Source organism: Schistocerca nitens, chromosome 9 (assembly GCF_023898315.1).
Source record: "Schistocerca nitens isolate TAMUIC-IGC-003100 chromosome 9, iqSchNite1.1, whole genome shotgun sequence".
Classification (NCBI taxonomy): domain Eukaryota; kingdom Metazoa; phylum Arthropoda; class Insecta; order Orthoptera; family Acrididae; genus Schistocerca; species Schistocerca nitens.
In genome coordinates, this window is record NC_064622.1 from 157632815 (window position 1) to 157659833 (window position 27019).

Sequence of the window (27019 nt, forward strand, 5' to 3'; positions counted from 1 at the left end):
GCCCTTTTGTGATTTTCTAGCTTCCCTACCACGTTCAAACTTCTGAGATTCCACGTCTCGACTCGAAGATTGTTATTCTTTCATTAGTTATTCAGTATTTTTCTCATGGTCACTTCCCCTTGGCAGTACCCTCCCAGAGATCCGAATGGGAGTCTAGTCAGAAATCTTTTGCCGATGGAGAGGGTCAAATTACAGGCCATGCATCCTGTGGATACGCATTATGTGTCTCTAATGCAGTGGTTTCCACTGCCTTCTCCATCCTCATACCGTTGATCATTGCTGATTCTTCCACGTTTATGGGTACTTTCCCTGCCCAAGGGCAGGAGAGTGCACAGAACCTCTGTCCACTCCTCCGCCCTCTTTGACATGGGCATTGGTGAAAGAGGTTTTTTTATTATGCCGAAAGTCTTCGGCCGCCATTAATGATGATCTTATGTTCAAAATTTGAGCAATGGCGGCGTTCGAACCCGAGCCCGATGATGTTTTCATTAATAATTAGAGACGTTACCGTTACGCCGATTTACTGCAGATTTTTACACGACACTCTAATGAATGTCTGGACATTCGTACGATATACAAGGGGAGGCATAGCTGCTACAAATGTCGAAAAGTTCTTCGCCGTTTTGCATGGTACTCTAATATTCGTACGAACAACGGCTATATATTTTTGAAATATATTAGATATATAAATGTATATCTAATATATAAACGCCGAACTTTGTTACCAAAAATCTCCTAAACGTCTCGACGGATTTAATTCTAATTTTTAGATGATACTCTCCTGAACATTCAGACGGAAATGGACTTGGAGAGGGGGAAGGAGGAGGAGAAGTACGGAGAGAGGGGAGGATGAGAAGACGGTCAGAGGGGGGGGGGGGGGGGACGAAGCATTTAGGATATGTATGGAATTCCCATACGTATTCAACAAACGCGAAGCATTGCCGTATTCAATACTATACTGGCATAGATGTCGCGAGGTGAGAAAAGGACAGAGGTTGAAATTATGAGAGTACTACTGTGTATAATGCCTTCGCTTGTACGTAAGTTACATCCTGTGTACAAGCTGTTTGTCCTGAAACATAGTAAAATGCTACCACGTGGTGGAGTATTTTACGCCAAGTGTCCGTAAACTGGAAACCTCGCACCAATGACCTCATCACAGAAATCTCAATTTGAAGCCTGTTCGTTCTTATTCAAAACACAGTTGAAATGTCGACTTAGTACTTTTAGGAAGTGATAGTTGTCGAAAAAAACTGTGATCTTGCTTCGGAAACAGTTCCTCCAAGCCAGTTTACTATTGATTCAGGAGGGTACATAAAAATTTACTTTTTGAACGTCTCTGAAATCTATCGCAATACCACTTTCTGAAGGTTAAATGAGATTTGGGATTAATTATATGAGTTAAAAATGAAAAGAACAGCTATGCACGCTTCGCTTCCTGTATTCATTATAGTTACATGTTATATGTGTTGACAGTGGTTTTTGCTTGGACCTCCTGCAACAATATTATATCTAAGTCAGGTTACCATAAATATTGCTTAAATTCAAATAAATTTGCAGCTGAACTTAAACGATTTGCTTTTTTTTATTTTTGTGATCCCGCCGCTATTTGTTAAGTAGTTTATCTTGCCCGGAAATTTCTCTAAGATTCGTAAACATGTCAAAGCGTCGCACAATGTTACATATACGGCATTTGAAACAAACTGATGCTGTAAATCGGCAGTGTCCGATCCTCTTAGTCCTACTACGTTCGAAATCTGTCAGATCAAGATTCTCTTCTCCAAATGAGTATTGTGCCTAACGGGTAAATTCATTTCTCGGCTGTTTACTCACAGTACATCTGCGCCTCTGCTCACTTCCTTAGGCCCCATTGACGCAAAACCGGCGCGGTGCAGACGTCCGACGGCGGTGCGTCAGCGGCGTGGCCCGGACAGGATGTGAACAATTCACTCTGAAGTGACCGTGTCAGAAAGACGCGGGACGGTCGTGCTACGAGTGGGCCAGAATATGTCGTCATCATCAGACGAAGGTGTTGATGACCTGGATCTTTCGTAACTTGCAAATACCGAGCAGCGGCGAAGATGTTGGGTACTTCCGTGAGGCTGAAGAAAAATGAATAAATACAGCACATTCGATGTATTGAAAGAACTGAACGTGTGTCTCGAACGTTTCCAGTATTTTTACAGAGTGGCTCAAAAGTGCTGCATTGTGTTAGACAAAGTGAAGGATGGCATTCAGAGAAAAGCAATGAAGCTGGAATGTTTTGATTATAATTCCTATTTTGCATATGATTTTACATTGTACGTAAGCTTAAACAATGCTGATTTTCTGAGAGATGTTCAAAATATTACTATAGTTACACCGGTCTGAAGGCGTAGAATTTCACTCACACCGTAGCTTCACGTGTGACCTCTGGCGTACACGGCATGGCACCGATTGGAGGCCCGCCATACTCCCGTCCCTTAACAGAACTCGGCTACGGAGGTGTCAACAGCAGCTTGTTGTGCCTTGCAATGTGATACCGACTGCAGAACAAATTTCGCCTTGTAATATGTAATTAATATCTTATTAGCATAATGTATAATTATCGTAATGGTATTTTAGGTTATTCATGTGCTAGCAGAAAGTAATAATGAAACATAAAAAGTTGGCTGTTTAGGTTTTTATGTTGATAACGCATGTAGCGCTCTGTATGAAAATCACTGACTGTGCTGTGTGCAGTCTGTGGCTGATTTGAATTGTTGGAATATTTGCTATTGTAGTGTTGGGCAGCTGGATGTGAACAGCGCGTAGCGTTGCGCAGATGGAGGTGAGCCGCCAGCAGTGGTGGATGTGGGGGGGAGAGATGGCAGAATTTTGAGAGCGGACGATCTGGGCGTGCGTCCTTCAGAAACAGTAAATTTGTAATACTGAATATCATGAACAGATATATATATGATGACTTTTGAACATTATTAAGGTAAATACATTGTTTGTTCTCTATCAAAATCTTTCATTTGCTAACTATGCCTATTAGTAGTTAGTGCCTTTAGTAGTTAGAATCCTTTATTTAGCTGGCAGTATTGGCGCTCGCTGTATTGCAGGAGGCCGGCCGAGTGGCCGAGCGGTTCTAGGCGCTACAGTGTGGAACCGCGCGACCGCTACGGTCGCAGGTTCGAATCCTGCCTCGGGCTTTGATGTGTGTGATGTCCTTAGGTTAGTTAGGTTTAAGGATTAAAACTGAAGAAACTGCAAAAAGGTGGGAATTTAAGGAGACGGGACCTGTATAAACTGAAAGAACCAGAGGTTGTACAGAGTTTCAGGGAGAGCATAAGGGAACAATTGACAGGAATGGGGGAAAGAAATACAGTAGAAGAAGAATGGGTAGCTTTGAGGGATGAAGTAGTGAAGGCAGCAAAGGATCAAGTAGGTAAAAAGACGAGGGCTAGTAGAAATCCTTGGGTAAGAGAAGAAATATTGAATTTAATTGATGAAAGGAGAAAATATAAAAGTGCAGTAAATGAAGCAGGTAAAAAGGAATACAAACGTCTCAAAAATGAGATCGACAGGAAGTGCAAAATGGCTAAGCAGGGATGGCTAGAGGACAAATGTAGTAGAGACTTATCTCACTAGGGGTAAGATAGATACTGCCTACAGGAAAATTAAAGAGACCTTTGGAGATAAGAGAACCACTTGTATGAACATCAAGAGCTCAGATGGAAACCCAGTTCTAAGCAAAGAAGGGAAAGCAGATAGGTGGAAGGAGTATACAGAGGGTCTATACAAGGGCGATGTACTTGAGGACAATATTATGGAAATGGAAGAGACTGTAGATGAAGATGAAATGGGAGATACGATACTGCGTGAAGAGTTTTACAGAGCACTGAAAGACCTGAGTCGAAACAAGGCCCCCGGAGTAGACAACATTCCATTGGAACTACTGACGGCCTTGGGAGAGCCAGTCCTGACAAAACTCTACCATCTGGTGAGCAAGATGTATGAAACAGGCGAAATACCCCAGACTTCAAGAAGAATATAATAATTCCAATCCGAAAGAAAGCAGGTGTTGACAGATGTGAGAATTACCGAACAATCAGTTTAATAAGCCACAGCTGCAAAATACTAACACGAATTCTTTACAGACGAATGGAAAAACTAGTAGAAGCCGACCTCGGGGAAGATCAGTTTGGATTCCGTAGAAATACTGGAACACGTGAGGCAATACTGACCTTACGACTTATCTTAGAAGAAAGATTAAGGAAAGGCAAACCTACGTTTCTAGGATTTGTAGACTTAGAGAAAGCTTTTGACAATGTTGATTGGAATACTCTCTTTCAAATTCTGAAGGTGGCAGGTGTAAAATACAGGGAGCGAAAGGCTATTTACAATTTGTACACAAACCAGATGGCAGTTATAAGAGTCGAGGGACATGAAAGGGAAGCAGTGATTGGGAAGGGAGTAAGAGAGGGTTGTAGCCTCTCCCCGATGTTATTCAATCTGTATATTGAGCAAGCAGTAAAGGAAACAAAAGAAAAATTCGGAATAGGTATTAAAATCCATGGAGAAGAAATAAAAACCTTGAGGTTCGCCGATGACATTGTAATTCTGTCAGAGACAGCAAAGGACTTGGAAGAGCAGTTGAACGGAATGGATGGTGTCTTGAAGGGAGGATATAAGATGAACATCAACAAAAGCAAAACGAGGATAATGGAATGTAGTCGAATTAAGTCGGGTGATGTTGAGGGTATTAGATTAGGAAATGTGACACTTAAAGTAGTAAAGGAGTTTTGCTATTTGGGGAGCAAAATAACTGATGATGGTAGAAGTAGAGAGGATATAAAATGTAGACTGGCAATGGCAAGGAAATCGTTTCTGAAGAAGAGAAATTTGTTAACATCGAATATAGATTTAAGTGTCAGGAAGTCATTTCTGAAAGTATTTGTATGGAGTGTAGCGATGTATGGAAGTGAAACATGGACGGTAAATAGTTTGGACAAGAAGAGAATAGAAGCTTTCGAGATGTGGTGCTACAGAAGAATGCTGAAGATTAGATGGGTAGATCACATAACTAATGAGGAGGTACTGAATAGAATTGGGGAGAAGAGGAGTTTGTGGCACAACTTGACCAGAAGAAGGGATCGGTTGGTAGGACATGTTCTGAGGCATCAAGGGATCACCAATTTAGTATTGGAGGGCAGCGTGGAGGGTAAAAATCGTAGGGGGAGGGGGGAGACCAAGAGATGAATATACTAAGCAGATTCAGAAGGATGTAGGTTGCAGTAGGTACTGGGAGATGAAGAAGCTTGCACAGGATAGAGTAGCATGGAGAGCTGCATCAAACCAGTCTCAGGACTGAAGACCACAACAACAACAAGTTCTAGAGGACTGATGACCTGAGAAGTTAAGTACCATAGTGCTCAGAACCATTTTTTGTATTGCAGTAATTCGAGTAACTGAAGATTTTTGTGAGGTAAGTGATTCATGAAAGGTATAGGTCATTGTTAGTCAGGGCCATTCTTTTGTAGGGATTATTGAAAGTCAGATTGTGTTGCGCTAAAAATATTGTGTGTCAATTTAGTGTTCATCAGAATAAGTAAAGAGAGAAATGTCTGAGTACGTTCAGTATTGCTCAGATGTTTGAAAATCAAATAACATAAGAGGTTTTATCAGCACAGTCATTAATAACTTTCCAAAGGAGACGTTTCAAACCTTCTTGGAGGAATACAATTTGTGTTTTATTAAACTGCCAAATACGTTTCACTACAGTTGTGGCATTCTCGGTGCGTAATTCCTTTCATTACTTTAGGCTTTTAGTTGATTTTTGTTTTCAGCCACAGGGCATACACCATGTGCAATAAAAATAAAATACTTATGTAATCTAAACAACAATAATATTTTATATCACCATATTGGTACCCTACATAAAATTTAAATGTATACACATTTACGGAAAAAGAATCGCAACACCAAAAATAAGTAATGTATGGTAATGAAATTTCGATACTACACTTTTCTAGGAAATATATTTAAGTGATTAACATCGTAAAATCACACGTTAATGTAAGCGCGAGACAAGCCATTCCAATTGAGAAATGCTGGTACATTAATAACCGGTGTAACCGCCAGAATGCTGAATCCAACCATGCAAACATACATGCGTTTTGTTGTACAGGAGCCAGATACCAGTTTGTGTGAAGGAGTTCCACGCCTGTTGCACTTGGTCGGTCAATACAGGGACGGTTAACGCTCTTTGTGGATGACGCTGGAGCTGTCGTTCGATAATGTCCCATATGTGCTCTACTGGAGATAGATGTGGTGATCGAGCAAGCCAGGCAACAAGTCGACACTCTATAGAGCATGTTGGATTACAACAGCGGTATGTGGACGATCGCTGTCCTGTTGGCAAACACCCCTTGGAATGCTATTTACAAACGGCAGTACAACAGGTCGAATCACCAGACTGACGTACGAATCTGCAGCCAGGGACTGTGGGATGACCACGAAAGTCTTCACTTAAAACTTCCGAGCTGATAGGCCGCGGTCTATGCATACAACTCTCCCATGACTTTCGACTGCGGGAGATATCCTCGAAGGCAAAGCGGAGGATGTCTCCCGCAGTCGGAGACGAAACGTCAAGGGAGAGTTTTATACATAGACCGCGGCCTATCAGCCCGGAAGTTTTAAGTGAAGACAATACCGGCCGTGAAAGCCTACATTGTACGATCAACCACGAGAGTTTTCCCGCTGACCTGCGGAATCGCACCTGGGACCATAAGACCAGCTGTAGATCCAGTGTGCCTAGTACGCGGACAGTTTGGCTGCAGCCATCACTGGCACCGAGGCAGAACCAGCTTTTATCGTAAAACACAACAGACCTCCATCCTGCCCTCCAGTGAGGTCTGGCTTGGCAACACTGAAGTTGCAGGTGGCAGTGCTTTGGGATCACTGGAATGCACGGTACTGGGCATCTGGCTCGAAGCTGTCCTTGAAGCAACAGATGTGTAACAGGTGGATTTATCACTGTGGTGCCATCTGCTGCCCAAGTTGTTGCTGCAGGTGCAGTACGATGCACCAGAGCCATACGCTGGTCTTCCCTCTCAGCAGTGCCTCGTGGCCGTCCGGAGCCCGGTCTTCTTGCGAACGTTCATCCTCGTGACCACCGAAGCCAGCAATTATGCAGTGGACACGTGCCTGAGAAATCTTTCTGGAATACCGCAGAAGGAACATCCAGCTTCTGACAGCCTTTAAAACTCAGTGAGTTGTTAATAATGGTGTCTTTGTCGCGTCAAAGAGATTGTTGAGTAACATCAACTCACCGCGTCCAGTCACAAAGGTAACTAACGCTTGTGTCCGTTACAGCGTGTATTTAAAACAAATCTGATTTGCATCCTCACAGTGGCGCTAGTCTTAGGCGACTGGGGCGAAATTGGAACAGATACATCTTTCAGGTACAGAAATACGCTCACCACCTTTCTTTTAATTAACACAACTCCTTCTTGGCGTTGCGAATTTTTTCAGTCGTTTTATTTCAGAAACAATAAACGAAAAAACTTGCTGAGGATGCCACAGTCGCGATGAAGCATGTTTAATAGTTAAATAAAACGAGAATTGTGTTCTTCCAGGCAGGTGGACCGTGTTTAGTTCATTATAACAATGTACAACAACTATCACAACGTAGATGAATAAGAAGCTGTCCTATTGCCCGTCTCCCAATGTTTGTGTATACGAGTGTGTCATTTTTGTAGTCTTTTATAAAATTTAACAGAACACATATCACCCCCTGTCATTATAGCCATATTCATCGATATGATGTTTCTGGTGTGAAAGGATCAGCCGCCAGAGAAACGTGACGCCCAGGGTACGCCCGATTGCAAGTCTTATCTTGGTCGGAAATCATTGCAATCTTCGTGGAGGCTCCTTTCATGTATTTTTCGCAAACTAGCGGGGAAATAGTGGGGATCACATCCACAAACTATTCGCTGTTCTGCAATGGCACTATGCTTTTCTACTGCTGAATATGCTTCTCAAGTCTGGTACAGGTCATCTCATGCCAGGCAAGTAGACATTGCTCTCAACGAAACCTGCAGGTTTATCACCGGTTGCTTAAGACCTACCCCAATTGATAAGCTCTGCTGCCTAGCTGGAATAGCGCCACCAAGGGTACGCAGAACAGTGGCTGCCAACAAGGAGAGACTGCAAGTGGAACAGGACAGTGCCCATCCACTGCACGGACATAATCCACCACAGCAACGGCTGAGATCGCGAAAGAGCTTCCTGAGAACATCCGATAAGCTCACCATTTCACCAGAGAAGGCAAGGCTGGAGTTCTGGAAGAAGTCGACGCCTCACCTGCAGACGCCAGAAACTGAAGAACTACCACCTGGACACAATGAGAGCTGGCTGGTGTGGAAATCTTTAAACAGATTACGATCAGGAGTTGGACGATCCAGAAACAACCTGAAGAGATGGGGCTTCATAACAGAAGATACGTCCTGTGATTGTGGACAAGAACAAACCACAAGCCACATGCTCCAGTGCCTTTTGTGCCCTACATCCTGCATGAAGACTGATCTCCTGCAAGCCACTCCAAGCGCCTTGGAGGTTGCAAAGTACTGGGCACATGTAATATAAATATATATATTGATGTGTATGGCTACTGTAAATTTGTATGTTCCTAACTCGAGAATAAAATTATAGCTATGTACGTAAAATTATGTCTCATCTCTTGTCTATCATACAATGTGTAATAATTATCAAAATACAAATCGCTTGCAAGTTGTCATAATAATTGCCTCCATAATATCTGTATATAGAGGCTTCTGATATTTCTAGACTTTCACGAAATTTTAAACACTTGTTACTATAATGTTATACGATGAACTGACTTTGTTTGTTCACAGTAACTGTAATTAATGCTCAGTAATTGTACATTGCATTTCCTGTAACATCTATTACCTGTGAATTTTCCGTTGCAACACCTACGTACCTGCCGAGACTTCTCTGACAGAGACAGTCTTTTGACACAGTCTTTGATTAATTGTGAATAGCCAGATGTGTGTTCCGCGCACGCGCGCGTGCATATGTGTGTGTGTGTGTGTGTGTGTGTGTGTGTGTGTGTGCGTGTGTGTGTGTGTGTGTGTGTGCTGCTCTACACTATCTCTGTACCCAAAGTTCAGATAATTGTTAAATATTTTCTGGCATCCGGCAAGATATGCATTTCTGCGCGAACAGGTAGCGGAGTAATAAAGAAACGAGAGATTTACGACGTAACTAATAAAACCTTAATCTGTACCATCTTATCAAACTGTTTACGTTATTATAATTGATTGGTACACCCATTTACAATAAAATAGTCCCTTTTTTATTGCTGTAGGGCACAACCACCCCAATAAATCTTCGCCACAATCAGGTAAAGTCACTTGTTTAGCGTCATGTGATTTTAAAAGGGAACAAACGACTGAAGATGAACCTGTCGATTAGAATCCGATAAAGATTTTATGTATTCCTACTAAATAAGGTTGTTAACTGTGGCTGGTTTCGGTTTTTACTTTATTGAAAGAATTATGAATGTTTCCGTACAACCTGAGACGTCCACGGCTCGTGTTCATCCCATTAATTATTTGTCATCTTCTATTATGGTAGTGCTGCCTCGTTTTCTTATTCCACGCCTTACTTACCCGTGAGTGGCAGCAGCATCGCGTACAACCGCGATTCATCGCTGAACAGAATGCTACGCCATTCATCAGCAGCGCATGCTCCCCGGTCAGGGCACCAAATGCGGACATTTGTGGTGTGGTATTAACGGCAGACTACGGATGGTATGGTAATTCCCTAGTCCAGTTTCCACTAGTCTCCGAACAGTGGTGCGGGATGACAGAATGTTGCAAGAAGTCAATTAGTTGTTTCCGGATGGCAGGCGTTAATGTGAAGGAGTTACAATGTGTCTGGTGCATAACACGGTGATGCTCCCTTGTAGTGGTCAGATACGGTCGACTGGATCCTGAACGACGAGCTCGGCTGCCCTCACGTACCAGTGCTGTCCTACATCGGGCCACGGTCACAACCGAATGTCCCTGAAATCTGGGTACAGCACGGTTCGGCCAGCTGCCGAAATGGAGACACACAACGAAGCCCCTTCTAACCACTGTCAGGTGCTGATAACGATGTCTCACACCAATACGAGGCCTCTCCGAGCCCTTCACAGTGATCACTCAACACATAACGGTGTTCACGCCCCTTATACGCCTTTTCAGGCCTGGTAACATCACCAAACACAAACAACACTAACGTACTCTGATGGCCGTTTAGTTTGGCAGAGACAATTGCGACTGATCACTAACACACGTGGTGACGGTGTATGCCTGTACGGAGTTACGCTGACCTTCGACCGTGTCTTACTGTGTTTCACATTTTTTTGTCACCCAGTGCATTTTGAAATTACAGGAGAGTAGAAGACGCTACATAATGGAGGTTCACATTGTACAAAATAACATTTCATATCTTCACACCTCTGTGCTATCATGGTCTTCTGACTTCGATTATCTTGTATAGCCTGTTAGGAATATAGTGCTATACTTTTCAAAATCCGGGTACTGTCGCTAAAGTCACACAGGTGTAATTTGTGTTAGGGACAATACGTGGCTGTTAGCTAATTACCACAGAAATGAGAATAATTTGGATGTGAAGAAGCATGGTGGAAGTAGTTTTAAGTGTTCCGTATTTACATCGTCTTTATTGTTGCGTTTTGTTAGTGACATCACTATCTTGTTAAATTTGTCAACTTTCCGCGGGAGGTAGCTTTTCGAGATTTCACGACCGCCAAAGACTGAATCGCCAAAGAACTGATCACCGGGAACATGTTCGAGGCATAGAAGTTAGTTGGTCTTGATTTTTAAAGTTTGTTATTGCAACACTTCTTGCTTGAGAGAACAGACAAAAGTGAAGACTCGTGGCGATCTGTATTTCATTAGCTGTGTTATACAAAAAATCTGTAATCTGTATTTGTGACTGGAAGGACGTTTCATAATCAGTGTTAATTGTGCCCCGTGATATGTGGCTACACTGGTTAAAATACGTGTAAGTCTGAGTCATATAGCATGTAAAGATTACGATAAAATCGTCTCGCCATTTATGTAATGAAAAATGGATATTAGTGTTAAGAGACCTTTTCCTAGGTGGTTGTTTACAGCTGTTATATATTATGGAAAAAGCATATTTATTCCATCAGCTGTACAATTTTATGTTTATTCTCCACCGGTTTCGATTGTTACTATCTCCGCAGGAGAAAAACAGCGTACATCAGTGGATCAAACAGACATTGTCGTCATATGTGAGCCAGATTTACGAAGGTGGTTTGAAAAGTTCTCGGAATCACCACGAGAGGTCAGCGCTAGCACAATGAGTTGTTCAAGTGATATTCATTGGGCTGTTGCCTGTAAACCCGTGCCATGTCACTGCTCTTGAAAGAGAGCTGTAGCGGTGACGTGGCTCTGTTGTTGTACCCGCCTAGTGATTTGAGAAGACGGAAAAAAATGAGATTCGAGCAGTGATTAAGTACTTCGCAAAGAAATGTATGAAAGCAAAGGACATTCATGCCGATTTCTTGAATACAATGGGGGACTCTACTCCTTCGTATTCAACTGTTGGCTAGTGGACAAATGAATTAAAATTTGGTCGGAAGAGCTTAGATGATGATACGCGCAGTGGCGCGGCCAAGATGTGTCACTACTCGAGAAATCATTCAAAAGTGCACAAAATGGTCATGGAGGATCGCCTTGAAATTGCGTGAAATTGCTCACGCTTGCCAGATGTCACCTGAAAAGTGCATACCACATTTAAACTGAAGAATTAGAAATGAAAAAATTATCTGCAAGATGGGTGCCGCGATTCTTGACGCTGGATCAAAAACCCATGCCGTCGCCATGTCAAAATTACGCGAACTAAGTTACGAAATGTTGCCACACCCGCCTTGTTCACCTGATATGGCTCAGTCACACTTCCATCTCTTCCCAAGACTGAAAATTTTTCTTGGTGTACGGAATTTCACTTCAAACTAAGAACTGATACCCGGAGTTAACAACTACACTCCTGGAAATGGAAAAAAGAACACATTGACACCGGTGTGTCAGACCCACCATACTTGCTCCGGACACTGCGAGAGGGCTGTACAAGCAATGATCACACGCACGGCACAGCGGACACACCAGGAACCGCGGTGTTGGCCGTCGAATGGCGCTAGCTGCGCAGCATTTGTGCACCGCCGCCGTCAGTGTCAGCCAGTTTGCCGTGGCATACGGAGCTCCATCGCAGTCTTTAACACTGGTAGCATGCCGCGACAGCGTGGACGTGAACCGTATGTGCAGTTGACGGACTTTGAGCGAGGGCGTATAGTGGGCATGCGGGAGGCCGGGTGGACGTACCGCCGAATTGCTCAACACGTGGGGCGTGAGGTCTCCACTTGCTCCTGGGGTATCGGCGAGGACCATTCGCAACCGTCTCCATGAAGCTGGGCTACGGTCCCGCACACCGTTAGGCCGTCTTCCGCTCACGCCCCAACATCGTGCAGCCCGCCTCCAGTGGTGTCGCGACAGGCGTGAATGGAGGGACGAATGGAGACGTGTCGTCTTCAGCGATGAGAGTCGCTTCTGCCTTGGTGCCAATGATGGTCGTATGCGTGTTTGGCGCCGTGCAGGTGAGCGCCACAATCAGGACTGCATACGACCGAGGCACACAGGGCCAACACCCGGCATCATGGTGTGGGGAGCGATCTCCTACACTGGCCGTACACCGCTGGTGATCGTCGAGGGGACACTGAATAGTGCACGGTACATCCAAACCGTCATCGAACCCATCGTTCTACCATTCCTAGACCGGCAAGGGAACTTGCTGTTCCAACAGGACAATGCACGTCCGCATGTATCCCGTGCCACCCAACGTGCTCTAGAAGGTGTAAGTCAACTACCCTGGCCAGCAAGATCTCCGGATCTGTCCCCCATTGAGCATGTTTGGGACTGGATGAAGCGTCGTCTCACGCGGTCTGCACGTCCAGCACGAACGCTGGTCCAACTGAGGCGCCAGGTGGAAATGGCATGGCAAGCCGTTCCACAGGACTACATCCAGCATCTCTACGATCGTCTCCATGGGAGAATAGCAGCCTGCATTGCTGCGAAAGGTGGATATACACTGTACTAGTGCCGACATTGTGCATGCTCTGTTGGCTGTGTCTATGTGCCTGTGGTTCTGTCAGTGTGATCATGTGATGTATCTGACCCCAGGAATGTGTCAATAAAGTTTCCCCTTCCCGGGACAATGAATTCACGGTGTTCTTATTTCAATTTCCAGGAGTGTATTTTGGAGGCCCGGAGGAAACTCATTTTCGAGATGAGATCAAGGCACTCGAACATTGTTAGACCAAATGCGTTAATCTACAAGGAGAGTACATTGAAAAATAAAAAAGTTTCAGTGATGTAGTACATTTTTTTTACTCCGTTCCGAGAACTTTTCAAACCACCCTCGTAGAACATGTATAATTGTAATAACAGTGTGTTTTAAAACAGTCCATGTAAACGCCATTTGTTGTGACACAATTACAGCAGTGCACACTTGGTGATAATTCTACAAGTAGTAATTAATGTTAATGTTAAGTATGGAGTTATCATCAAGTGTGCGGTACTGTAATTATGGCAAGGCACAGCACGTTTTTAAGGTGTATATTAAGAAAGACTATGACAGTTATATATGATCTGCGTTTGGTTGTCTCATATATGACGAACGTTTATGTTTGATCCATTGAGGTACACTGTTTTTCTTCTGAAAGACGATTAAAAATCGAAACTGATAGAGAAAAAACACACAACTCTACAACTGATGGAAGAAATATGCCTTTCCCTAAATTAATGTTAGGTTTGTAGGAAGTGTAAGAGTAATAGGAATTTAAAGGAAAACTGTCTAGAAACGAAAACTGAGGCGAGTATTTTGTTCCTGTAGATCAAGAAATGATTCATGTCAGAAAGTCTAGATTTATTCTAAATATAGTGTCGATAACTATGAAACTTGTTACAGTTTATCGTAGATTACACCTTTATTTGGAACAACTATTTTACTGTTTCCCGTAAAAATATATAAAGTCAAGTGCAGATTAATTTTAACGTGAAACTCGTATCTCACTTACTATGGCAGTTACATATTCGTGCTTTAATTACACAAGACTTCTGCGATGTAATCATCACTAAGTACTTAAATCAGAAAGTTCACAGTTAACGTGTTTGTCATGTCATATTTGTCTGGTGCTGTCTCTCTCTCCACTACAGACGTTGACAACGGGAAATTAATAAACGCATAAAGAGTAGTATAATAGCATAATATCAGTGTTAAAAGTACTTCCCGGTTTCTCAATACTACATTGGTTGGTGACCATTCATCTGCCTACCCACCTACCATTAGTCTTATGAGTGACTAGAATGTCGAGATACGATCCAGCAGAATAATGACAAACAATGAATTAAGAGACATGTCAAAGAGGACAGAAACAAGTTTGCTCTGAAAACGCATGGAGACTAAACGGACAGTATTGTGAGTACCCTCCAAAACATGGCAGACGCAGTGCGTCGCCAGGTGCTGGCTCTATTTACGTTGGATTCCGAGAGTACATAGAGGCGTGACACCATTAGCTGCAGACTTCTTCATTCTTTCTTCGTTGTTTTCTTTTTCTTCTGTTGGTGTGACGCAGAAGTTCTTGCTGTGATTAGCCTGTAGAGTGTCCTGACTGCCACGACAGCGATTGTAAGAACTAGGAGCGCTCCAGACAGTAGCAGGGCAGCGACGTCCAGCAGGAGGTACTGGTACCAGCTGAGGTCGAGGGCGGCGCTGCGCAGGTGGGGGGCGCCCCGGTGCCACAGCACGTACTCTGTCCAGTAGACGGCCGTCTCCACAGGGCTCTCTGGACGGTCCCAGAACAGGCGGGACCGCAGCTTAGCGTTCTCGCGGTACCTGCAAACAACATCATCCGACATCTGGTATGAAAATTCACTCGGTTTCATAACAGAAGTTAAAAAATGGTTCAAATGGCTCTGAGTACTATGAGACTTAACATCTGAGGTCATTAGTCCCCTAGAACTTAGAACTACTTAAACCTAACAAACCTAAAGACATCACACATATCCATGTCAGAGGCAGGATTCGAACCTGCGACCGTAGGGGTCGCGCGGTTCCAGATTGAAGCGCTTAGAACCGCTCGGCCACACCGGCCGGCTAAAGTTAAAAACTATACATACTTGAACAAAAGAATGGTTGCACAAAGCGGGAAACGATAATGCGGCAAAAATAAAATACGAAAATATAGATCCAAACACGTTTGAAACACAAATAAGGATGTATCAGTTTGGGATGACACAAGTAACGTCAGTACCCTTAGCAGTACTAGAGAACTCACGTCATTGTGCCTGGTAGTTATAATCAAAATACTGCTACTCACAGAGGTCCAGCGTGGACCTTAATTATCCCATGGCACCGAAACGTGGCAGGTATTCTAATGCCTTCAAGTGGAAGCTGTTATGTATGAGACAGAACTATGGCGCTCATGGAAAGCGGCTAAGTCACGCAATTTGAGTCTTAGTCTGATCACGAGATGTGTCTATTAATTGCACGCGTTGATTACGAAGGCTGACGTGAGGATCAATGAACTATACTTGACGGGATGTATCTGGAACATCTTAGGTGATTAGAAAGTAATAGACAGGTATACAATTAAATACTTAGCTTTAAGTCAGCATCAGCGATGAACGTCGATCTTGACTTTGTACAATAATATTTACAAGTGCAGTTATAGACTGAACTGCGAATACTGCTTTACAATTCCGATTGCTTCACAATCAATTGGCAATCCATAAACTTTATGTGGCGCCTGGCTAGGTCATAGCTACTGACTTAGCTGAAGGCTATGCTAACTAGCGTCTCTGCAAATGAGACCTCTGAAGCTATAACAAGTGAACTATTCCTATTAAAGTCAGCTGTAGAACTGGGCAGTGCGCTAGCTTGTCTCGTAAGACCAGCCGAGTGGCTGCGCTCGGTCTGCTAGCGTCGACAGTGGCGACTCGCGGGTCCGATGTGTACTGACGGACCGCGGCCGGTTTAAAGTCTACAACCTAGCAAGTGTGGTGTCTTGCGGTGACACCACAGAAGCGATTTTCGAAGGAAAAAAAAAATTAGTTCCAAGTTTGGCTACCAGATGCTGTGATTGCAAGAAAGACGTATAGAAATGTTTCGGCATATCCATCATTGTTAAACAGGAAAATTACAGTTTTCAACACTGCATTCAGCTGTAATTTCATTATCAGTTTATTGTCAACTGGTTTCGACGATACGCTTTGTCATCGTCAGTCCCTCCAAATACACAGTGGCTTACTTTTCCGAAAGACATCACTCAGGAAGTCCCAAGTGGAAATAACCGGTATCCGCCTAAGCTTTTGTAAGTAATCACACACGGTGAGATCACAAACTTCTGTTTGCGGTCTCACCATATGTGGTTGCTTACAAGAGCTGATATGGATGCCGGTTATTTTCACGTGGAACTTTATGACTGATGTCTTGCCGGCCGCGGTGGTCTAGCGGTTCTAGGCGCGCAGTCCGGAACCGCGCGACTGCTACGGTCGCAGGTTCGAATCCTGCCTCGGGCATGGATGTGTGTGATGTCCTTAGGTTAGTTAGGTTTAAGTAGTTCTAAGTTCTAGGGGACTGATGACCTCAGAAGTTAAGTCCCACAATGCTCAGAGGCATTTGAGCCATTTTTGAACTGATGGCTTTTGCGAAAATTTGGTCACTATGTATCTAGAGAACCTGTAGATGACGAAGTGTATCGACGAAGCTCTCCGTCCGAACAGGCCATGGAGGCCCAACGGTACTGACCGGCTGCCGTATCATCCTCAGCCCACAGGCGTCACTGGGTGCGGATATGGAGGGGCATGTGGGCAGCACACCGCTCTCCCAGCAGTATGTCAGTTTACGAGACCGGAACCGCTACTTCTCAATGAAGTAGCTTCTCAGTTTGCTTCACAAGGGCTGAGTGCATCCTGCTTGCCAACAGCGCTCGGCAGACCGGATGGTCACCCATCCAACTGCTAGCCCAGCCCAACAGCGCTTAACTTCGGTGATCTGATGGGAACCGGTGTTACCACTGCGGCAAGGCCGTTGACATCATCGAAGCTAGTTGACAATAAATTGATCGTGAAATTACAACTGATGGTAGTGTTCCAAACTGTAGTATAGTAATATTTCCATTTTAATGGATTAGGAACGGGACACGAGCAAGAAAGGTCAAGCAAGTGGGAGAGGAATAATAATGATTTCATTATTAACTGCTGCTTACACAGTTTGTTCACTATGTGCACCAAGGACGACGACGAGATACCGTACACCGCCATATTTACGCCTGGCGATTAAAATTAGAATTTTTTTCCAGTATAAATCGGTTCCGCATTAAAGTGTTAGCATATCTAACAAGGTTCGCTGCCAGATGGTAATTACACAGAACCTCCCTGAGTAGCTTCACTTTAACTACAGCCACCTAATGTGATGCCCTCGACGTTCTGTATGAGCTCCATTAGAACTGAATTCAATATCCGTCGCAACGTTACACTGAGGGCGGAAAGGCTCTAGGGATGAAGGACTCCCGCGTGCATTCCAAATAGCCACTGCTAATGTTAGGTTCGGTGGTCGAGGCAAGCGATACATGCTCTACACTATTTGCTATTTGCAGGGGTCTACTTCAGAAGTCTTCAAGTTTTCCCAGGTGGCTGAACTGTAGTTCATGCACAGTAGTAGAAAGCTCGAGTTTCGGAGATGTCTGAAGAGGAAAATGACATAGCCCATCAACTTGAAAGATTTTGCCTTCAATGACGGCCACGAGCTCATGCAGAGTAGGATTACGCTTGCTTACCTCTGAACAGAAAAGAGAAGGGGGCGGATTGTAATGTGGACCAAAATTCGTCTGCTTTGCCGACCTGGACTTCACCATCGAATATATGAACATGGATAAATCAAGCTTCCTGGCAGATGAAATGTATGTGCTGCACTCGGACTCGAACCTGAGACGTTTGCCTTTCTTGAGCAAGTGCTCTACTGATTGAGTTATCCCAACACTACTTATGAGCCGACCTCCATACATCACTTCCACCAGTACTCCATCCCCTACCTTCCAAACTTCACATTACTGCTGTATGCATTGTGGGACTGTCACTCCTGGAAAAAAAGCGCACGGTTTAATCTGCCAGGAAGTTCCAAATCATCGCACACTCCGCTGCACAATGATAATTCTTTCTGGATATGGATAAATATTGATTGTAGGGTTCGGAGCCCGAGACGAGGCAGCAGAGCAAGCAATGGAAACAGAATCACCGGTGAAAAGTACACTGAAGTGGCAAAGAAACTGCTACACCTGTCTGACATCGTATAGTGTCCCCGCGAGCACGCAGAAGTGCCACAACACGACGTTGTATGGACTCGACTAATGTCTGAAGTAGTGCTGGAGGGAACTGATACCATGAATCCTGCCGGACTGTCCATAAATCCGTAAAAGTACGAGGGACGGAGATCTCTTCTAAACATCATTTTCCAAGGTATCTCAGATATGCTGAATAATGCTCATGTCTGGGGAGTTTGGTGGCCATCGGAAGTGTTTAAACTCATAAGAGCACTCTTGGAACCACTCTGTAGCAGTTCTGCACGTATGGGGGGTTGCATTGCCCTGCTGGAATTTTCTGTCGGAATGCACCATGGACATGAATGGATGCAGGTGATACGTACGTGTCACCTGTCAGAGTTGTATCTAGACGTAGTATCAGGAGTCCCATATTACCCCAACTGCACACGCCACACACCGTTACAGAGCTCCACTATCTTGAACAGTTCCCCGCTGAGATGATTGGTCCATGGATTCATGAGGTTGTCTCCATACCCGTACACGTCCATCCGCTAGACACAATTTGAAACGAGACTCGTCCGACCAGGCAACATGTGTCCGGTCATCAATAGTCCAATGTTCATGCTGACAGGTCCAGGCGAGGCTTTACGTCGTGCCGTCATTAAGGGTACACGCATGGGCATTCGGCTCCGAAAGCCGATATCGATGATGTTTCGTAGAATGACTCGCACGCTGAAACACGTTGATGGCCCAGAATTGAAATCTGCAGCAGTTTGCGAAAGGGCTGCACTTCTGTCTCGTTGAACGATTATTTTGAGTCGCCGTCGGTTCCGTTCGTGCAAGATCTTTTCCGGCCGCAGCGATGTCGAAGATTTGATGTTTTACGGGATTCCTGATATTCACGATACACTCGTGAACTGATCGTACACGAAAATCCCCACTTCATCGCTACCTCAGAGGGGCTGTATCCCATCGCTCGTGCACCGACAATAACACCACGATCAAACTCATTTATATCTTGATGACCTACCATTGTAGCAGCAGTAACCGATCTAACAACTGCGCCAGACACTTGTTGCCTTATATAGGCGTTGCCGACCACAGTCCCGTATTGCATGTTTACATATCTCTGTCTTTGAAGACACATGGCTATACCAGTTCCTTAAGTGTATGTGTGTGTCTGTTTGTGTTCAGATAGGCTCTGAGAACTATGGGATTTAACATCTGAGGTCATCAGTCCCCTAGAACGTAGAACCACTTTAACCTAACTAACCTATGGAAATCACACACATCCATGCCCGAGGCAGGATTCGAACCTGTGACCGTAGCAGTCGTGCGGTTCCGGACTGAAGAGCCTAGAGCCGCTCGGCCACCGCGGCCGGCTGTGTTTGTGTGTTTGTATGTGCCAGAGAAGAGGAGAACGAAGAGCACAAACGTAATTGTGGATGGTAATTTTGAAAAACATTTTGGAGTATCTGAAAGAAATTTTGGAGTATCTGTGGTGCTCTGTTGCCAAATGACGCCTGCGTATACTAGACAATTATCGAGTCGTAGGAACTGTCTGATGAAGTGCTAGAAGAAGGAATGGCAGACAATGTGGAATACATAGGGCATGCAGAATTAGAGTCAGAGTTTAAATGAACTCTGAATGATTTTCGATCAAATAAAGCGGAGGGCATACATAACACTTCGCAGTTTCGAAATCATTGGCAGAAATGGCAGCCAAACGGCCGTTCAGGTTGTGTGTATAATCTATGAGAAATCACGTACAATCCGCTTAACACTTAAGCAAGCAAATTTCTGACAAAAATAATATACAAATGAACAGAAAATAAAATTTAGGATTTATTATGTAACGATCACTTTGACTTTGGGAGAGATAAAGGCAGCAGAGAGATAGTTCCGACGGGCTTGATAATGGAAGTAAATAACAAGAAAAATCGAGACATATTCAAAGCGTTTGCCTATTTACAAAAAAGCGTTAGACACTATAAAATGGTGCAAAATGCTCGAAATTCTTAGGAAAACAAGTGTAAATAAGTAAAAGACGTGTAGTATACCATACGCACGAGAACCAAGAGGAGAAAATAAGAAAAGAAGACCAAGAACGAAGAACTTGGATTAGAAAGCGATAAGACAAGAACGTAGTCTTTCGCTGCTACTACTTAATCTGTTCATTGGAAAAGAGCGCTGCGCGGGATTAGCCGAGCGGTCTGAGGCGCTGCAGTCATGGACTGTGCGGCTGGTCCCGGCGGAGGTTCGAGTCCTCCCTCAGGCGTGGGTGTGTGTGTTTGTCCTTAGGATAATTTAGGTTAAGTAGTGTGTAAGCTTAGGGACTGATGACTTTAGCAGTTAAGTCCCATAAGTTTTCTCACCCATATGAACATTTTTTTGAAAAAGAGTGACATTAAAATTCGAGTTGTCAGGATGTCAATGATAAGATTCATTGATGATACTGCTGCTCTCAATGAAAGTTAGGAATTGCAGATCATTTTTGAGTGGAATGAACAATACAAAACGAGCAAACACTATAGACTTAATCTAAACAAAAGATAGGCGAATGTAATGGGAAGTTGCAAAAATGAGACTGGCGATAAACGTAACACCAAATTTGTGAATCACAGCGTAGACAAAGTTAAAGAATTCTGCTACCTTGAAAGCTAAATAACAAATGACAGAAGTAGGTTGGTTGGTTGATTCGGGGGAGGGGACCATACAGCGAGGTCATCGGTCCCATCGGATTAGGGAAGGATGGGGAAGTAAGTTGGCTGTGCCCTTTCTAAGAAACCATCCTGGTCTTTGCCTGAAGTGATTTAGGGAAATAACGGAAAAATTAAATCAGGATGGCCAGAAGCAGGTTTCAACCATCGTCCTGGCGAATGCGAGTCCAGTGTGATACCCACTGTGCCACCTCGCTCGGTGACGGAAGAAGCAAAGAGGACATAAAAACTAGGCCAACAAGGTATTCGTCGCCTCAAGAAGTTTGTTGGAATCAAAAACCGCTCTTAATTTAAGGAGAAATTTCCGAGAATGTGAATCTGAGATACAGCGTTGTTTGACAGTCACTGCCAGACTTTGAAAACTATAAAATTTAAGCTTTGATATGTGATGCTATAAACTGATGTTGAAAATTGTGTATACTGGTCTGGAACGAGGAAGTACTTCGCAGAACCGGTGAGGAGAGGAGCATGCAGAAAACATTGACAAGGTACTTCAGGGAGTTGTAGAGGCTAACAGCTGTAAGAAAAGTCAGAATTGGCTTATATCCAACAAGAGGATGTTGGATGCTAGTTCTACTCTCAGATTAAAAGGAATTCCCGATGGTCCGTGACAAACCAGTCAGAAGACTGATGATCACCGCCCCCTCCTCACCAATCCCAAAGAGAAGAAAAGAAGTACTAAATACTATGGTGTCCTGAAGAGATAGCAAGAGGTTGCCAAACATGATTCCCCACAAAAGCTGTCCTATGTCGTTTATTTATCACCACATACATGCCCAGTATTCGCAACTGGCACTCATGCATAAAATTTTTTTCATCTTCCCTGCTCCACCAACTTGGAAACAGACACACCTGCTCTTTCCTCATACAAAGAGCCAACGCAGTTCCAGAACGACCACGAGGAATTACGCGAGGTGGTGATAGTACGAACTTTATAGTAGCCCCTCGTCTTACTAAATAGTCGGTAAACAGTTTTACTATTCAGCGCACAGGAAAGTGGTACCATTGTCGAGAGAGGAAATGACCCGGTCCAATTTGGAAGATAATGGAAAGTGGCATGGAAGGAACCAATCCTGACGGGATTTTGGAAAACCTTGGAAAAATATAGATCAGTTTAGTAAATCGGAGATTGCACCTAATTTAAACACTGATCCATCTCGCTCCATATCACTGGTATATAAGGAGGATAACAATAGCAGAGTCTTCCCTAGGAATCATTCGGTGGTTATGGATTCACCTGTGCTGGGGTCCTCTATTTCAAGATTTAGCGATTACGTATTAAATTAAGTTCGTTGCAGAATACCTGCCGGCCGCGGTGGTCTCGCGGTTCTAGGCGCGCAGTCCGGAACCGTGCGACTGCTACAGTCGCAGGTTCGAATCCTGCCTCGGGCATGGATGTTTGTGATGTCCTTAGGTTAGTTAGGTTTAAGTAGTTCTAAGTTCTAGGGGACTAATGACCACAGCAGTTGAGTCCCATAGTGCTCAGAGCCATTTTGCAGAATACCTATCTTTTTTGGGTGGTTCAAATGGTTCAAAGGGTTCTGAGCACTATGGGACTCAACTGCTGAGGTCATTAGTCCCCTAGAACTTAGAACTAGTTAAACCTAACTAACCTAAGGACATCACAAACAGCCATGCCCGAGGCAGGATTCGAACCTGCGACCGGAGCGGTCTCGCGGTTCCAGGCTGCAGCGCCTTTAACCGCACGGCCACTTCGGCCGGCTCTTTTTTGGGGTTTCATTCTTTACGTCCTAGCGAGATTTCTTCTCCTATGGCAATCTCTTCATTTCAGAGTAGCACTTATGCCCAAAGACTTCTATTGTGTTGAGAAGAAGTACCGCCACAGCTGTATATTGAGAATATCTTTACTGTCTCACATGACTGATTCTGGCCGCACATTACCGCCACCCTCAGACACCATCATTGCCAAAAGAGTGTTAGATTTCCTTTGGGCATTTATTGTGGAGTTCTTGTTACTAGTACACGTGGGCTAGCTTTCCTCAGGAGTCTCTACTCGACACCGTGTTGTCTCCGTCTCCGTGTTATCTCGCGCCGCCGAAACTAGTCCTGTGAAACAATAAAGACATTCTCAAGATATAGGTGTGGTGGTACTTTTTTTATATGTATCATCAGTTGAAATCCCTCGTCCATGCAATACGATGGACATCCACAAATTTAACTTCCACGATTTCTCTACAACTCTTTCCCTCTATGATCCCCTCTTGTACCATATGAGTTATCGTTTAGTGTCGTAAAGCATGTTCTATCATTCCGCCTCTTCTTCTAGTTAGTGATTTCCTTTTCTCGTCTATTCTGCCTAGATCTTTCTCTTTTCTTAGCGGTCCATTTAATTTTCAACTTCCTTCAGTATCGGCACACGTCAACAATTCGATTCTCTTCATTTTCTGTTTTGCATAGTTCGTGTTTTACCTCCGCACGCGTATTCCCAGAAATTTCGTTCTCAAGTTAAGGCATATATTTTATTCTAGTGGAAGTGTTGCCTGTGCTTCTTATTTCCTCGTTGCTTCATCCACTGCGTTTTATTTCACTTCCCGGGTCTCAGAATTCCTTCGTCTCATCTACTACGTGTTCCCTAACTTTTATGTCAATTTCACTGCTAACCTCATTGCCGCTACTCCTTAATACTCTCGCGTTTCTTTGATTTACTCACAATGTCTTCTTTCCCAGTAGACCTTTCATTACTTTCAACAGGTACTGCAATTGTTCGTCCAGTAATGTCATCAGGGTAATATTATCACCGACATCCTTTCAGAACATTAACCCAACTTCTCAACTTTTTAATTATTTTCTTCGTTAGATCTCGTCCTCATGGTTGTATCTCAACTCGAGTCAGGTAAGCCGTGTGCATCATTTCTGCGACGACCATGTTAACTTTATTCCGTGTATCTTACTTCAATAGTTTGTGTAACGCGTTTTATGAGATGGAATTGGAACCAGACGGATATTTACCAAAACTAGCGTGGAATCTACCTTTAAATTACGTTCGGCTGGTCAGGTGTAACTTACCTATGATTGCTATTCTGACGTGCGGATTCCATCTGGGCCTGAGTCATCGCCCTACTTTGTCAGCTAGCATGCTCCCCGTTATTTTGTACGAACAGGTGTCTGTGAGCCACAGACTGTTTCTCGTAAGATATTACATGCGATTTACAAAACACACAATGACTCACGTTGGGTTGTTTAAAACTTCATTAACAGCCCACTCCACGGACTGAACACTGATGTTCTGCAGATCTAGTCTGATGCCGTATCCATAGCTGGCGATCCTCTGGACGTTATAGCGCTGCTCGGCAGCAACTGGCATACCAATCATCGGAACACCTCGAGCGGTCGCCTCCAAAGAGCTCTGCAGTCCCCCATGGGAGATGAAAAGCTGCACGTTTTTGTGACCTGAAACATCATGATCATGATCATTATCATCATCATCATCATCATCATCACTGACAAACAGTTATGTTAGCTACAAAACTTGAGACACATCTGGGCATTAAAATTACAACATCGCGAAGGCAGATTGCAACAAATATAGTTCGGTGCGTAAATGATTGTTTTTTAGCACAACCACATATAGCAGGTAGGAGTAATGGTACCTAAATTCTCAACGCAAGGACAGTTTATGCATTGGGCTCCTCTTCAGCAACCACCTTTGAAAGTTGTTTATGAGAGGATCATGTTATGCCTCTATAAGCACAAACGTATACAACCACATATTGGAATTCGACAGCAGCAGAATCGCTGCCTGTCAACTGCGTTTCATCACTCAAGATATCGTTGCTGATGTTGTAGGGCTCCAAAGTACCATGCCCGTACGTAATCGATGGGATCAGTAGAGAGCCACACACATCGCCATGCTGTATCCAAATGGAGCCACAGTACTAGCACCCGATTGGATAGACATATAGTTCGCACGCTCGTGCAGGATCGTGCAGCCACATGTGGTACCTTGAGTTTGGAGATTTTATTGCTTGTAGAAAATATCCAGTAAACAACGTTACAACGTCTGGTGTGCTGTGGACTGTTGGCAGGAGCATTTTGCGAGTTACATGGACAGAGGAGAGGTACCACATCGTCTTTTCAGACAAAACCAGGTTCTCATGCATGTATGATGTGCGCGATGGTGTGTGGAGTCTCTGAGGATAACAGGGAACTTTTCATTCAGCAGTCACTACATTTAAGATCTGTTAAGGCAGGTGACTGTACCCCATCTTCTAGCTTTGTAAAGGTGCATCTGTTGCCGACATGTTATTGCGTTTCACGTACCGTTATAGTGAATAGATTGACAAATGGGAAGCCGAGTATACGGACCTGGTCCAAGAGAGGGATTCAAATTCAAATGGCTCTAAGCCCTATGGGGGCTCAACATCCGAGGTCATTACCCCTTAGACTTAGAACTACTTAAACCTAAGTAACCTAAGGACATGACATACTTCCATGCCCGAGGCAGGATTCGAACCTGCGACCGTAGCAGCAGCGCGGTTCCGGACTGAAGCGCCTAGAACCGCTCAGCCACAGAGGCCGACTCCAAGAAGGGGAATTTCCTTGTCTGAACGTTATGCAATATGTTACAGAGTTGTGGGATGCCTGTGGGAACGCTGTCAGCCACATCCATGGGTTTGAGTACCTGGACACTAGCTGCGTATAACCGACGATCGGTCGACGATGCTACTGATACAAGAGAGAAAGATTATCGCCGCTGAAACCGAACAGGAAACACCAAAAAAATAAAGTGACATTTCTTTGACGTCATCATTCCTGTAATGATCGAACAGTGGCGAGATTTTGTTTAACTGAATTTTGATTATGGTTAATGTTTACAAGGTAGTCAAGGATTTGATGGTGCTCTAGTATTGCTTACGTGAAACTATAAATGCGTTATTATTATTGCTGTGTTGGCAGAAGAGCCAACACCGTGTTGCTAGAGGAGGCCGAAATGCACGCGTTTAAATACACGCAGACTGGCGTGAGGTCTGGAAAAGGCCAATGTCTTGAGAATTGCAATAAAGTACGGAAATCTTGTAATACTTAACTTTAATCCATAATTGGAGAACATCGCTCTTGATGATACAAAAGTATATATAATCTCAATATAAACTGGTAATGGCGCCTTGCTAGGTCGTAGCAAATGACGTAGCTGAAGGCTATGCTAACTATCGTCTCGGCAAATGAGAGCGTATTTGTCAGTCAACCTTTCCTAGCAAAGTCGGCTGTACAACTGGGGCGTGCCAGGACGTCTCTCTCTAGACCTGCCGTGTGGTGGCGCTCGGTCTGCAATCACTGACAGTGGCGACACACGGGTCCGACGTATACTAATGGACCGCGGCCGATTTAAAGGCTACCACCTAGCAAGTGTGGTGTCTGGCGGTGATACCACAATTATATGCCTTTGGATGGTATTTAGCAGTTTAAATAGTACAGGTATGACTGGACGGGCTGCATGATCTGTTACGTTAGGGTTTCCACTGCGGTTCTAACGACGTTACTCATGATGACTGTATTAGTAATTAGTTTATGAAAGTGAATTATTTCTTGACTTTTATGAATTTTTCCTGTCATGTGCGGTTGAAATAGTAGGGTCTGACACTTCACCTCTTCTAAGTAGTCAGTCAGGTCCCGTTCACGATTAGTAGAAAGTCGCTCATGTGCAGAGTATTACATTTTTGTAGATTAGCTGCTACACTGTGAGGATTCTTCCTGAGGCGGCGATAACAACCAGAAATCCTCACAGTTCAAGCAGGTCGGACTGTGAACAGAACAACTCATCTCGAAGCAAATACACCGACTGATAAAGGGAAGCTTTCCGCACCTGATACAGAAAAGCTTTCTGATCTTTCAACAAGATAATGCAAGACGATATAGTATCTGTTCCGTGCTGACCTACCACTTC

At 44.1% G+C, this 27019-nt stretch overlaps 1 pseudogene; it reads right to left on the reverse strand.

Annotated features, from left to right (window-relative positions):
• Nucleotides 1-17050: 17050 nt before the first annotated feature.
• Nucleotides 17051-17168, reverse strand: LOC126204756 (5S ribosomal RNA; annotated as a pseudogene).
• Nucleotides 17169-27019: the final 9851 nt, after the last annotated feature.